Consider the following 12,640-nt stretch of genomic DNA (forward strand, 5'->3'; position numbering starts at 1 on the left):
TCACTTAACCCTTTTTGCCTCCCTCAATTCCTCATCTGTAAAATGAGCTGGAGAAGGAAATGGCAAAACCATTCTAGTATCGTTGCCAAGAAATCCCCAAATGAGGTCAGGAAGGGTCAGAAACAACTGAAATGACTGAACAACAACAAAAAACCAGTCTGTGAGGGGGGTGCTACAGAATAGCCCTGTTTTATAGATAAGGAAACAAAGAATCAACAGGTTCAGTGACTCACCCATGTTCACACAGATGGCAAATCTGTGAGGTATAACTTGAATACGTGACTCCAAGTCCAATTCTCTATCCACACTTCGTGACACAAGCCCAGGATATCAGCCTAAGACCACGTATGTTATTTGTTGGTAGAAAATATTGGTGGCCAGGTTTGCCCTAAAATATAATAATTTTGGTTTGAGTGTTTTAAGACTTGAATTGGATCATCTTAAAACCCTGCTGCCTGGTTCTTCCTTCTGCCTGCCAGCGATGGCTTTGATATGACACTGTGGGATTGCTCCTGAAATCTTATTCTACCTCAAAGTTCATGCCTTGAATTTGGCCTGCAGATGTGGGAGTACCATTGCAGCTGGTTCATCTAGAAAATGAAACCTCTGCAGTGAGAAATGAGATGGTTTGAATGGGGCTTGGAATTTAGATGAAGGTAGATTTATAAGATTGGGTTTCGTGATTCTTCAAAAGGTAATTATGATACCACCCTAAAGCCAAATATACTGAGTGAGCTCAGGGCTAGAATTCCAATCAGCTGATCCAGGAATTGAGTTTAGATCCTTTAGCCGTTTCATCAAGGAGCTCTCAGGGAGACTTTGCATTAATAAAATCTAAAGAAAAGAAGCATAAGAAAGCAGAATTCAAAATTCATCATGCCTAGATCAATTGACAAACCACTATTGAGATTACAGATTTATGACCAAGCAATACCAGTACACAAGCAATATACCAAGTCTGGGCTATGCACTTAGCCTCTGTGCTGATTACTGGAGGGGGTCCAAAAAAAGACTCTGGCCTCAGTACGTTAGGGAAACACGATTAACATAAACCGCATCAAATCATATTTTTATTGAATTGCTACTTGGTGCTGAATTGGGTCCTATGTGGGATAAAAAGAAGCCTCTGTAACTCCATGCCTTTACAGAGCTTACAAGTTGGGGAAAGAATGCTAAACACGTGAAAAGTTCTATACCGTGACTTTAATAACAACTAATGTAAGCAGCTGGGTGGAGTAGTGGATAGTGTCGGAAAAATTGATTTCAAATTTGACCTCAGATACTTACTGTGACCCCAGGCAAGTCACTTCAGCCCTATTTGCCTCAGATCTTCATCTGTAAAAAGGGAACATGCTGGAGAAAGACATGGCAAAAAAGCTCCTTTGCCAAGAAAATCCCAAGGCCTTCCATGGGGGGTGCCTAGAGGCGAATATGATTGAATGAATGAACAACATTACAAACAGAATCGACATTACAGGACAGTAGATACAAGACACACGGGGCAGCTGGATCACAGTGGACAGAACATGGGGTTTGGAGTCAGGAAGACTTCTCAGATAATTACTAAGCCATGTGACTGGGCAAGTCATTTTACCCTGTTTGCCTCAGGTTACCCACCTGTAAAATGAGCTGGAGAAGGAAACAGAAGGAAAACCATTCCAGTATCTCTGAGAAAGACAAACAAACCCAAATGGGGTCACAAAGAGTTGGTTGTGACTGAAATGACTCAACAACGACAGCAGATATATAACACTTAAGTCACAAGAAATGAATGCAAGGAACGATAGCGTCATGAATCTATGAGTAAATGTTAACTCAAACAATGAGGGCTGAGAGGAAATGGACATCAGTAAGTGCTGGAATACTCAGAGAAGGTGGGACTTGAAGAGAGGATCAAGGAAGACCTTGCAGATGATGGAAAGAAAATGATTCAATACACAAAGGGAGGAATAAAAATGGGGTATTCGTAGACAGCGAAGGAATTAGCCTGTTTGTAGTAGAAGATAAAAAGTCTCATAGGACTACAGAGAATACTAGAAGAGAAAAGGCAATCACTTGTCAAGTTCCCCAGTTTTATAAATAAGTAAACTGAGGTTTAAAGAAATAAAGTGATTTGCCAATAAATAGACTGAAGAAGGTTGGAGTTCTCTCACCTCTCACTAATTTTGCCATGCTCCTCATATAGGGCAGGAATCCACCTCCACCCAAAAAGAGAGAGTCCCATGCCAATGGGCTCTGAGACAGGTGTTATAAGCATAAATGGTTTCTGATTCATTGACTGAAGGAAGGCAGCTATTCAAGAGATAGAGACTGGTAGGAAGAACACTAGGAATTGGAATGCAAACTCACAGATGGGAGGTGGTGTGTCTTGTGTGAGAAACAGCAAGTATACCATTTTAATTGGACCATAGGGTAGTAGACATGAGGAATGAATAAGGATTGGAAAGACAGAAAAGGACCAGGTTGTGAAGAGCTTTAAACACTAATCAGAGAAGTTTATTTTTGATGCTGGAGGTAGTGGGGAGCCCTTGGAGTTTACTGAGTAAGGGTATAACATCTTTGGACCTAGCCTTTAGTAACATCATTTTGGCAATTGTATGGAGGATGGATTGGTGTGAGGAGAGATTTGAGGGAGGGATACCAGTTAGAAAACTGTTTCATAGTCCAGGAAAGAGGTGCCAAGGGTATGATGCTAGTTGTGTGAGTGGAGAGAAGAAAGCATATGCAGCAGAAGTGTAGAAATAAATGATAAGACTTAGCAACACCTTAGATATATGGGTCAAGTGACAGGGAGAGGTGGGATAACACTAAGATTGCCAAACTGAATGATAAAGAGAGAGGCATCCTTGACAATAAGAGGGAAGTGTGAATAAGCTGGGGTCTGACAGCAAAGACTGTAAGTTCTATTTTGTGTACATTGAGTTTGAGATATCTATGGGACATACACTTTGAAATGACCAAAAGGCACAGGAAAAGAGAATGGTAATATTTATATTGCCATTCTCTTTTGTATGTATGTATATGGAACTGTATATATGGATCCATCTGTATATATGGATCATCAGCAAAGAGTTAATTGAATCAATAGGGATTGATGAAATCAGCAAGTTAGAAAGTATAGAGAGAAAAGAGTAGAGGCATTGGAGAAGGGTCTTAGGGATATACCCACACTTAGTGGGAATGGCATGGATGAAGACCTAGCAAAGGAGACTGAAGTGTAATCAGGCAGATAGGATGAGAACTAAGTGTCCTGAAAATCCAAAGAGGAAAAAGAATTAATGAGGAGAAGGTAGTTAAGAGTCTCATGTACTTGAACTGAAGCAAAGTGAAGTGAGCAGAACCAGGACAGTGCACCCAACAACGGCAATGATCGCTTATGAATGACTTAGCTATTCTCAGCAATACAATAATCCAGGACCATTCTGAAGGATTTATGATGAAAAATGTCATCCACCTCCAGAGAAAGAAATGATGGAGTCTGAATGCAGATTGAAGCAGACTTTTAAATTCTTTCTTGTTGTTTTTCTTGGTTTGTGTTTTCTTTCATAACATGACTAATAAAAAAATAAGATTTGCATGACCGCACATGTATAACATTTCAAATTGCTTGTTTTCTCAAGGAGTGGGGATGGAAGGGGAGGAAGGAGAGAATTTGGGACTCAAAATTTAAAAAAAAGTTCAGGATTGTTCTTACATGTAATTGGAAGAAATAAAATATTAAATAAAGAGTGTCATGTACTGTAGAGAAATCAGGAAGGATGAATATTATGAAAAGGTCATTAGATTTGGAAATTAATTAAGAGATCATTGATGACTTTAGTCAGAGAAGTTTTGGTTGAACCTTAAGATAAAAAGCCATATTTCAGAGTACTTAGAAGAAAGTAAAAGAAAGAAAGTGGAGCCCCCCCCCCCAAGTGCAGATGCTTTTTCAAATTTAGCTAAGGAGAGGGGAGATATAGGGCAATAGCTACACACTACATACTAGGGACCTAGTATGGATTTCATTTTATTTTTTACTTTTTTAAGGATGGGGAAGATGAGCTTGTTTTAAGCAGTTGGAAGGAAATAGTGGGGAGAGATCTTGAAGGCAAGAATGATCATGTGGGAGATCCAGGAAGAGAAGATAGGAGATGGATAAGAGCATAAATAGAAGGCAGGGGAAGGGCTTAGGTCACCTATTTATTAAAGAACAAAGTAAGAAACAGTAGAGCATGATCCCAGGAGGATGTTGTAATGGAAATGGGAATTTGAAGATCTTCCCTGCCCCCCCTTGACACCCTTAAGTGAATTTGAGGACCTTTCCTGAGTTGAAAATAAAGTCTGCCCTCTAACGGGCTACATGTGGTCACATGGAGCCTGTGGTGGGAGGCTTGTCTTCAGGAACACACAACTTATGTGACTTTGTGGTCAAGTGGGTCACGAGGGTTGTGATGTTTTCTGACCCTGGAGAAGCCTATATACACCTCTGAGACGAAGTTTTACTTTGGAGATCACTTTGGGAAGAGTTGTGTGATTTGGCCAGATGAGATTCTGGGCAGCCGTTGAGCCCCCCCAATCTTTGAAAACCCAGATGTTGGTGCTTTGCTCTCTGTTAACTAACTGCATGTATGTGATAGTCAGACAGCTAGAAACCCTGTCTGTGGGTCTGCTGAATTGTGTTATTTTCTCTGTCTATATTTTTGTCTGCTTGTAACTTCTGTTTGTATTCTCTTAAGTTTGGGGTGCTGACTTTTCCCCCTGAACCAGGTGAATGATATATGTTTGATTAAAGTAAGATTGTTAACCCTTTTTGAGTTGCTTTCCTTTAGAAAAGCAGCTCAAAGAACCTGTGCTAGCAGCCAGCCTGGATATGCTAGGGTGCTTGCTGCTACAGATTTGAAATGAAGAGGAGAAAAGAAGGACTTTTTAACAAATAGTCTCAATTGTTTTATGAAATAAGGTGATTTGATGCTGCGGTGAGCTCTTTCAGAGGCACATGAACAGGACTGAAGGAGAGTTGCTACCACAGTTGCTACAATAACAGCAAAAATGCTTCTATGAATGTTTGGGTATAAAGAGAATCTTTCTTCCTTTGTTTGATATCATTGGCGTACCTGACCAGTACTGAGGCCACTAGGTCAAAGGGTCTGAAGAGGTTAATAACATCTCCCTGCATTTCAAATTGTTTTGAACTAATTTATAAAACTAACCAGAGTGCATTAGCATTCCTGTCTTCTCAAAGCTCCTTGATTTGTAGATTCTGAGTCTTAATATGACTTCTCATAGCACAAGTGATTTGGAGTACTTTCAGCTTAGAGTGGATGGTTTGACATTTTTCTTCAGAAAATTATTTTTTCATAGCCATTGACCTTTTACAGCAGCTATTAGGGAATAGCCATTGGGCTTTTTTCTTTGCGTCAATTCCCTATAGTTTTTGAAGGCATACTTTTATCTGGGAATCCAAAGAAAGGCTTTATTCCATGTGACAGGTTCTTTTATTCTCAGTGTAATGAATCTGTTCTTATAAAAGCTTTTAAAAAATAATTTAAGTTATTGATTTTTGATCACCTTTTCCATGATCAAATCTCCCCCTAACAACAGATCTAGAAAATACTCTCTTCTGTTCTCTATTTTTTAAACGATGTGACTATTTACATTTTAGATCACTTATTCATTTGGAATTTATCATGCATCTGATGTTAAGATGCTTCCAAACAATTTTCCAGTTTTCCTAGCTGTTCTCCTTATATTGCAGGCATGTCTCTAAAGCCATCACCCTCTTGGTTCAGGTTCAATCTTGGGACAAAATGAGACACTCTCACAAGCCACTGAATATTTTAAAAGGATGCTTACTTTGCTCAAACAGCAAAGATACGTGGCAAGGATATGGTGGCATTTTACTTCTATGGATGCATGGGGTGGGGTGAGAGGTTCTCTCCACTAGGCTCCATCTGGAAATTAATCTGGTCAGTCATGCATATAGCAACTCGCATAGTCTCAGACACCTACCAAGTCTGAGCGGCCCAGAGTCCACATGTCTTGGGCATTGAATTGGACCCAGGTAAGAAGCTGCGGCCAATCAGGTTTCATGTGGGGAGGAAAGTACACCAAAGAAGTCTAGGGAAGCTGAGGCTGAAGGCAGTTGTGGGGGTTGTGTGTGAGGAGAAAGCTGTATCAAGGTAAGGAAAACTGCTGTCCTAACATACCTTCATTTCTATAGAGTAGGAAATAGGAAACAATTTGTACCAAGTCACACAGCTATTTAATAACATCATCTAATTCTTCTTCGTAAGGCCACCTCTTCCTTGATTATCTCCAGTAGCCGGCTGTCCATACTACCATCCCTAATCTCTTCCTTATTTTCATCTCCCCTTCTCCTTCATCCTTAAACCTTCACTGGGTCCACCCATCCCTGCTGGTTATCATCCTGGATCTCTCTTCCCCTTTGGTTAAACTTGAGAAAGTCACCTACATTAGGGACCAGCACTGCTCCTCTCATTCTATTCAATCATCTCTCCTGGATCTATTTTCCAGGTCAGCCGTTTTTCCAATGAGGTATTTCACACTGTCTTCCAGTTTTTCATTCTTTTGGTTTTGTCTTATTGTTTCTTGATTTATCACAAAGTCATTCGCTTCCATTTGCTCCATTCTAATTTTTAAGAAATTATTTTCTTCAGTGAGCTTTGGAACCTTCTTTTCCATTTGGCTAGGAATGTTTTTTAAGCATTCTTCTCCTCGTTCCTTTTTGGGCCTCTTTTACCATTGACTTAGTTTGTTTTTTAGGTGTATTTTCTTCAGTATTTTTTGTGTTTCTTTTACCAAGCTATTGACTCATTTTTTCATGGTTTTTTTTTTTTACATCTCTCTCATTTCTCTTCCCAATTTTTCCTCTACCTCTCTTACTTGATTTTCAAAATGCTTTTTGAGCTCTTCCATGGCCTGAGACCAATTCATCTTTCTCTTGGAGGTTTTGGATGTAGGAGCTTTGATTTTGTTATCTTCTTCTCAGTGTGTTTTGATTTTCCTTGTCACCATAGTAACTTTCCACAGTCAGAGATTTGGGTTTTTTTCTGTTGTTTGTTCATTTTCCCAGCCTATTAGTTAACTTTTAACTCTTTGTTGAAGTAGGGCTCTGCTTCCAGGGTGGAGGGTGCACTGTTCCAAACTTCAGGGGTTCTATGCAGCTCTTTTCAGAGACACTTCTAAGGACGCGTAAGTTCTCAGGCCTTCCAAGGCAATATGGTCTAAGGAGAGGTATTTACCACTCTCTTGGCCTGTTCTTTGGTCTGTGAAGAACCACAAGCACTCTTTTCTGCCCTGGAACTGTGAGGAGGGTCCCCCCTCCACTGTGGCCACAAGCTCTGCTTCTGCTTGTCCTGGCACTGCCACCCAGAACTGCAACCAGGATCTGAGAATGGGCAAAGCAACAGAGTCCTGCCTCAGTGCTAGCAAAAAGACCCCCAGAATCTCCTTCTGACCAGTGGTTTGAGCTCCTTACCGTCTGTGGACTGAGAGCTCTGGAAGCACAGCTGCTGCTGCTAATTCAGTCACTCCCCAGGCTTGCTCCTGGTTTGCTGGGGCTGGGGTTGTGCTGGCATGGACAGTACTGGGCTGAGCTCCACTCTGACCCAGGTGCAGCAGATCTTTCTTGCTGACCTTCTAAGTTGTCTTTGGTGTCTGTGGGCTGAGAGCTCTGGAAGCAGCCCCCACTGATTCAGTCACTCCCCAGGCCTGCTCCTGGTTTGCTGGGCCTGTGCGGGCATGGCCTTCACTGGTGTGGCCTGCACTGGACTGTGCTCCTCTCTTACACTGGTGCAACACACCTTTCCTGCCTACCTCCCAAGTCGTTTTGGATGGAAGTTAGTTTCACTCCATCTTTCTGTGGGTTCTGCGGCTCTAGTCATTTTTTAAAGGTAGTTGGAGGGGTTTGGGGGGAGCTCAGGTGAGTCCCTGCCTTTGCTCTGCCATCTTGACCCTGCCCCATTCTCATTCTTTTTCTTTTACCTACAAACATACCCATGTCTCCCCCATCCTGAAAAAGCTCTCACTTAATCCTTCCATCTCTAACTACTGTCCTGTATCTCTCCTCCCTTTTGTAGCTAAATTCTTAGGAAAGGTCACCTGTAATAGGTGCTTCACTTTCTTTTCTCTAGTTGTCTTCATAACTCCTTATAATCGGACTCTGACCCTCACCATTCCACAGATACTAAGTTTGTAATGATCTCTCAGTTGCCGGATCCAGTGACCTGTTCTCAGTCCTCATGGTCCTTGACTTCTCTGCAGCCTTTCACACTGTTAATCACTCTCTCCTCCTTGACACTCTCTTTTTTCTCTCTCCTGTTGTCCTCCAACTTATGTGAGCCCTTCTCAGTCTCCTTTGCTGGCTCCTCCTCCCAATCACACCCTCTAAGTGTAAATAACCCTCAGGTTCTGTCCTGGCTCCCTTTCTCTTTTCCTTCTATACTACTTCACTTGATGATCTTGTCAGCTTCCATGGATTTAATTGTAGTCTCTTTGGTGATAATTCTCAAACCTACCTTTCCTGCCCCAAACTCTCTGCTGACCTCTAATCTTATATCTACAGCCACCTTTCAGACATCTTGAGCTGAATGTCCAGCAGACATCTTAAACTCAAAATGTCCCAAACTGAACTCACTATCTTTTCCCCAGTCCTCGCTTCTGTATACTGTGGAGGGCAGCACCATCCTCCCAGCCCCTCAGGCTCACACAGTTGCCCTGGATTCCTCACTCTCTCCAACTCCCACCTCCAGTCTGTTGCCAACACCTTTTTTTTTTTTTTTTGCCTTTGCAGCATCTCTGGCACATGCCTTTTTCACTCTGACACTGCCACCACTCCAATGAAGATCTTTGCTATCTCATGCCTTGATCATCGCAGTAGCCTTCTAGTTGGCTTGCATGCTTCAAGTCTCTCTCCATTCCAATCCATGCTTTATTCATCTCCTAAAGTGATTTGCCTAAAACATAGGTTTGATCATGTCAGTCTCCCACCTTCCCTTCGACCTGGCCTCCCCCACTTCATATATTCCAGTGGTTTCCTGTCGCCTTCAGGAGCAAATAGACAATGCTCTGTTTGACATTCAAAACTCTCCAAAACCTAGTCCCCACCTAACTGTCCAGTTTTCTTAATCCCATACTCTCCCACAGATATTTCCATGTAGTCACACTGACCTTCTGCTTGTTCAGGGGACATTCCATCTCTCAGTCCCAGGTATTCTTTCCAGCTGTCCTTCATGCCTGAGACACTCTCCCTCTTCTGCTCAGACCGCTGACCTCCCTGGATTCCTTTAAGTCTGAATTAAAACCCACCTTCCACAGGAAGCCTTCTTTGACCCCTCTCAATTCTACTGCCCTCCCTCTTTTAATCACTTCCTTTTTAGCCTGTATATAGATGGCTTTGTACAGATTTGTTTGCATATTGTCTCTCCCATTAGGATGTATGTTCCTTGTGGGCAGGGGCTGTCATTTGTCTCTTTTTGTATCCCCAGCATTTAGCACGGTGCCTGGCATTTACTAAATAGTTATGGATTGATCGATTCTTAAATATCAGTCAAATAAAAATACCCTCTCTTTAAAAAAAAATTGTCTCTATCAGGTATGTAGCATGTTTCATCATTAGTCCTCTGGAATCCCAGTTAGACGTTGCACTAATATTCCGACACATTCATATAACATTACTTATTTATTCCTTCCTCAGTTATGGGTAACCTCCTCAGATTTGGATCCTTCGTCCCTTAAACGTGATTTATAGACATATTTTGCATCCTTAGAGTTTGTTTTGCTTAAGCCTAAACTCTCCCCTAACCTGCCTTCCTTCTGGTTCCCTTGGCTTCCCCCTTTTTACTCCTATTTCATTGCTGAGTCAAATATACGTGTGTGTCCAACTCTGTTTGTGTGTCCTTCCTTCTTTTGACCCATTCAGATGAGCCCAAGTGTCAACTGTTCTCCCCCTCCCTCCTCCTTGTTTCTATGGATGTGTCCTTTTACACCCTGATCATGTGAGATTAATTCCTCTGATCTTCCTTGCCCTTCCTTCTCTTTACCTCAATATATTCTTCTTCCCCTCTCTTTCCATTCTTTCCTTAAAATCATCAAAACATAATAGAATCGCTCCCAGACCTTCTTCTATGGACTCTGATGATGGTGGGATTCAAAGGTGATGCGTGTGTCCCCCTCTCCTCTTATTTGAACATTATCCTTCTTCAACCCTTTATCCTCGTTCATTCATGTTTACCGTTTTATGTTGCTTTTTAATCCTGTCTTTGAACTTCAGCATTTTTAGGCATTTCTGGCCTTTTCATCAAAAATGTTTGGAAAGCCTCTGTTTTGTTAAAGATCTATTTTTCCCCCTGTGTAGCATTATACTCAGTTTTACTGGCTCAGTATTCTTAGCTGTAAACTCATATCCTTTGCATTCTGGAATGTTGTACTCCAAGCTCTGTTCCCCTTTATATGGTGGCTGCTAGCTCATGCGTGATCTGTAATATGTGTGGCCACTTGGTACTTGAATTCTGTCTTTCTGGATGCTTGTCATATTTTTTTTCCTTTGATCTGGAAGCTTTAGATTGGGGGAGTTTTCTTTTGGGGATTTCTTTTAGGAGATAATCAGTGGATTCTTTTTATTCCTACTTTGCCCTCTGGTTCTAAGAGGTATAGACAGTTTTCTTTGAAAATTTCTTGAAATAAGATTTCTAGGTTCTTTTTTTGCATCATGATGTTCAAATAGTTCAATGATGCTTAATTTTTTTCTTCTTGATCTGTTTTCTGGGTGTGTTGTTTTTGCTTTGAGATACCTTATATTTTCCCTTATTTTTTAAGCCTTTTGACTTTAATATTTCTTATTGCCTCGCGGAGTCATTGGAGTCACGGTCCATTCCGATTTTTAGGCAGTTTGTTGCTTGAGCAGGTTTTTGTCCCTCTTGTACCAACCAGCCTGTTAATTCCCTTTCCAATTCTTTCCTCTAGGTGTTATTTCTTTTCTGGCTTTTTTTCCTCAAGCACTTTCATTCCATTTATAAAAACGTTTTCAAGCTCTTTTTTTAAACTGTCCATCTCTTCCAGGAATTCTATGAGTGCTTGCCCAAGCTGTGTTTTTCTCTGAGGCACCGCTCAGTTATTTTGAAGTCATTTTCTTCTGTGTTCTTATGTCTTGAGAGTCCCTGCCACCACAATAGATCATTATTATGGGAATTTTTTTTGTCTGCCTGTTCTTCCAGGCTACTCCCTGACTTTGGATCTGATATTTGGGCTGGGCTCTGCCTCTGAGGAGGAAGGCCAAGGTGGAGCAAAGGTCTGGGCTAGACTTGTTGCTGCTTTCTTGGAGTATTGAGTGTTGCATTATTCAGTATCTCAGGGGCAGTCTGGGAACCTATATACTTTCAGTGCTTTCAAAGTGATCTGATACAGGGCAAAGTCTGTTTTCTGCCCCTGTGGTCTGAGGTCTGGAAGTCATTACTTGGGTTTGGGCCCATGCTAGAGTAGACCGCTGCTGGATTCTACCTCTTTCAGTCAGCAAAAAAAAAAAACTTCTATCCGTTCAATAGAAGAATCATTGCTCCCTTTTGCTCTGGGATTCTTACCATAGTTATTCCCCTGAAGGTTGGGCTAGTTCAGGGGTGGAGAAGCTGTGGCCTTGAGGCCACATATGGCCCTCCAGGTCCTCAAGTGTTTCCTTTTGACTGAATCCAAACCTCATAAAGTTGTTTTAAAAAATATATTTGTTCTGTGAAGTATGGAGTCAATCAAAGAGCCACACTTGAGCTCTACCAGGCCACACATGTCCTGGAGGCCTCAAGTCCCTCACCCCTGGACTGTATGGTAGCTCTGTCAATAAACATTTATTAAGTGCTACGTGCCAGGCAAGGTCCTGAGCAATGGAGAAAAAGTCCCTGTCCTCACATTCTCCTCATTTTGGGTAACAAACCTAAAAGTGACAAATTATCTATAGAATATATACAGAGTAGATAGAAAGTGATCTCAGAGGGAAAGCAGTGATTGATGGAATCAAAGGTCTTCTTCTGGTTGAGGGACACCCAAACTCTTCATCCCATTTGGGCCTCATCCCAATGGGCCAGGAGTTATTGTCCCCCTTTGTTCTACCAACTGTTAAGTATGATGTGGCTTCCACCCAAGCTGAGGGCATTCTGCATTCCCCTATGAGGGTAAAGGGACGCGTGGCTGCTGAAAGTAATGCTAATGATGCTATTGGCCTGTGGAAGGTATCTATTGGGCAGGTCGCCAGTGCTCTTGGGAGAGACGTGGTCAGAGGACATTCGGGGGGAAAGAGAAAGAAAGAATTAGAAGTAGTTGATATGCATGGGAAGCCAGTCGCATCATGTCTCTGGACTCGCCTGAAATTCCAGAAACTTGAGAATGGACTTTCTCTGGGTAAGATTCTTTTATCTATCGGAGTTCTAGCTGAGATCTTACCCTTCCTCCAACTCAAGAGGTCATTCATTTTCTTTAGTATATCTCAATCTGTGTACTCTCTGACTTCTGATTGATTTTTCACTTGGACAAATGGCTTTCCTTACTATTTGAAATTATTCAGTGTGAATGAAAAAAAAAAGATTGTAATTTGTTATGGTCTTCTGGGTAATCATTATTCTATGAGACCCAAGACAGTGCACATGAGCTTAGGGAT

This window comes from Petaurus breviceps, unplaced genomic scaffold (genome assembly GCF_028583685.1).
Source record: "Petaurus breviceps papuanus isolate PSGF00001 unplaced genomic scaffold, PetGlider_PUasm1.0 183, whole genome shotgun sequence".
NCBI classification, from domain to species: domain Eukaryota; kingdom Metazoa; phylum Chordata; class Mammalia; order Diprotodontia; family Petauridae; genus Petaurus; species Petaurus breviceps.